A 3,693-nucleotide genomic window follows, 5' to 3' on the forward strand; every position below is an offset into this window, starting at 1 on the left:
AATTTAATATTTCAAGTTAGAAATAATTGTAGTCAAGTTGTTTGTAAATGATTTACTTTCTAATAATTTATTAAATTTATTATAAAATAATTAATTTAATTTTATAATTATTATAACCATTCAATAGAAGTTTATCTTTAACAATTTTACGTTATATACAAAAAAAGTGTTTTTATTGCAGACTGTTATGTATCTTTTAATTTGAGAAATAAATATACCTTTTAACATTGTATGTGGCACCACACTATTTGGAGAGGGCAATCCTAGGATAGAAAATTTAAATTCTCCTCTTTTATCACATATGTCCAACTGCACTTTATTTTCTGACAAGTTAATGTCTAGATCTAAAAAGTGTGCTATGAAACTATTGCTAGTACTACGTTCTAATTCGAGTTTAGGATAAATTTCAGATGGTTCAAACTCTGGATTATTAATCAATATTAACTCGTCAATATAACGGAAAGTAAATATATATTTGTTAGGATTTGTTATTTTGTTCATAAATCTATTTTCATAGAAATAAAGAAACAAGTTAGCCATATTTGAAGAGAAATTAGCCCTCATTGAGATGCCTACTGTATGTTTAAATATTTTATCATTAAAGGTTATATAATTATTAAATATTCAGAAGGATTCTACACTGTAAACTTGAAAATTTATATTTAGAAATAGCTATATTTTCAACTATAAATTCATCTGTTATAATATTAAAGACCTTTATTAAATCTTTTAAATTTAATTTGGTATACAATGTAGTAAAATCTTATGTCAGAATAGAGAAGGCTGAACTCAAAGAATTTACAAATTCTAAGCATTCCAATACCCGTGTATTGTTTTTTATTATCCAGAAAACATGTTTCGAAATACTTAGAGATTTAGTTTTATTTCAGAAAATAGTAAATCAAAAATATAATTTAATATGATAGCCACTAGTTTGGTAATGGGATTTACTGAATTTATAATAAATCGAAACTTAATTAGAGTTTTATGTAATTTTGGAATTGCGTGCAAGAAAAGTAAATTTAAATATTTAGAATCAATAGGTATATTCCATTTTTTGAATAATTTTATGTAAGTTATTAATAAGTGTATTTTTATCTGAGGTAAACTCAGTAAAAGTTTTTGCTATATTAATTTCATTTATTATAACCTGTGCATAAAATCTTTTACATATAAATCCAAAGTTGCTGTCAGCTTTATCGATTGCAATAACTTTGAATAATAGTTTTTGAATTTCTTTGATTTTTCTTTTAAAAGTAGGAAAAGAAATATCTATAGTAAAATTAGATACATTTAAATACCTTAACTTCTTTCTTATGTTATTTATAATAAAAATTTCACATTCAAAGAAAAATCGTGGGAGGTATAGAAAATTTTACTAATTTTTATAATATATTCATCAATATTTTTTATATATTTTGTATTATTTGATTCTTTGTAGTTTTATTTAACAATCTAAATTTAGTTCCTTTCTTTAGAATGTTTATAAGATCAATATCTTTGATCACATTCAAATCACCAGTAATAATATACTTATGAAAAGAATAAGTAAACATATTATTATTATTACATTTGCAAGATAAATTATCAGTGTCTGGATTAAGATTTCCAATGAATTGTTTATAGTTAACAATAAAAGGTCCTATCGGTTTACTGTATCTAAAGCTAACAGATGGTTATAATATTTTTTTATAGGAAATACTTTTTCTTGAACACTTTTATGTATGATTGAAGGCAGAAAAAGATCATCATACACTTTATGTTTAAAATCTATAAGAATATATGATTTTTCTAGGTTATCCTTTATAGAGTTTTTATCATCAGGAAATATATCCCAATTTAATCTAAATTTAGTTAAATCCAAAACGAGATCTTTAATATGCACATTTTTAATTCAAACTTCCAATGGTATTCCCTCTAGTCTATCAGTTCTAAATTAGGGACGGCTAGTGCGTTTTGCCATCAAGTAACTTTGCGCGAAATTCCAAAACAAACAACCAAAACCAAAATCTCGATCCTCCAACGAAGTGTATAGTAATAAAGGATTAAGCATGTTATATACTAAATGTACTTCCGCAGGGTCCCCGAATGTGTTCTGTTTCAAGAGTAAATAAAACCAAAATTAAGAGTAACAAATATTTTTATTTCTTGCTTTTTACATTCTTATGTCATGCTGTTTTGTAGCCGACAGAGGGCATAATTCTTCTCGTGTTTCATGGCATGCGCACGTTTTACTGACGTCACTACAGTACAAATTGCAATGTTAAGCGTCCGTTATGTGACGTAATTTTAGTGTATACTGACTGACAGACAACACACTACTGTATAGTGGCGTGAGTGGTTAAAACAAGTGACCCATACAGACGGCCTCTGGCCCCCTTTCAGGGAAGGCGATTTTCATTATGCAAATCGGCAGGTCATGTGACAATTACAGCTGATTTAAAGTCACGGTGGAACGGCATATATTAAAACTACATTTCGGCATTGTTTTGTAGCTCATAAGTAATGCGATGCTAACAAGAATTCGTCATTTTTGGGAAAGGTATGTAACAGTCCTTTCTGATGCAAAATAAAAATAAAAAATCATACACTTTGATCATAAAGATATGTTCAGATAAAAAAGTTGTAGGGATATCCCTTGTATTTGATGGCATAAGAACACAAAAGAATATGAATCAACTTGGATCACCAGGACTAGCCAGAAAGAATCGTAAGAATCCACAAACACAAAGATCAGTTACACAACGCGTCCACTTTCCCCAGGCAAAAGTAAGCAACATAATTAAAAGGATATCTGTCTGGAAAAACGACGCAAGTTGTTTGCACGATATATCTATCATTCAACCGTCACATACCTCAAGCAACTGGAGAATAAAACGAGTATTTGTGCTAATCCATACAAACACATAAGATCAATCGCAGGACTCAGCGTTTATGGATTTATCTGCTGGAACAGACTGTTGAAACGGGCGCTTAAAAACTGTCGTCGTAGTATAGTAGATGGAATATGAAAAATTCATGGAGCAGTGGTTGTTTTTAATACGTCAAGCCTTACAGTGGAGCGTTTTGCAGCAGAAGTCACGCTGCAGAGCTGTTGTAAAGATGCACGATTATTGATTAGAACAGTGGTTCCCAACCTGGAGTGCGATATACAATTGTCGGGGGTGCGAGGACAGGGTCCAGAAAAACAACTTTTTTTTGTTCATCTGCCATTGCCGTTTTTACTAAATACTTCGTCTTAATTCGGGAGCAGAATATTAATTACGATCTTCAATTAATTCACTATTGTGATTCTTTCTTCCTGTTTTAATTTTTTTTATCAAACATACGCCTACTATTTACGTCTCATGATGTTTTTTTTTGTTTTCAGAGATCCATAATGGCGAAGAAAAGAAAGTGGAACGATGATTACTATCGTTTTGGTTCACATGTACAACTGAGAGAAGTGATATTTTCTAATGCAAATTTGAAACCTTCCAAACTCAACGAACATTTCAACTGAGTACATGGTGGTAGAGAAGCTGGGGGCCCGGCATGGTCAGGTGGTTAGGGCGCTCGACTCGCTGTCTGCGGGTCGCGGGTTCGAATCCCCGTCACACCAAACATGCTCGCCCTTTCAGCCGTGGGGGCGTTATAATGTGACGGTCAATCCCACTATTCGTTGGTAAAAGAGTAGCCCAAGAGTTGGCGGTG

The sequence above is a fragment of the Limulus polyphemus genome, unplaced genomic scaffold, assembly GCF_000517525.1.
Source record: "Limulus polyphemus unplaced genomic scaffold, Limulus_polyphemus-2.1.2 Scaffold6473, whole genome shotgun sequence".
Taxonomy (NCBI): domain Eukaryota; kingdom Metazoa; phylum Arthropoda; class Merostomata; order Xiphosura; family Limulidae; genus Limulus; species Limulus polyphemus.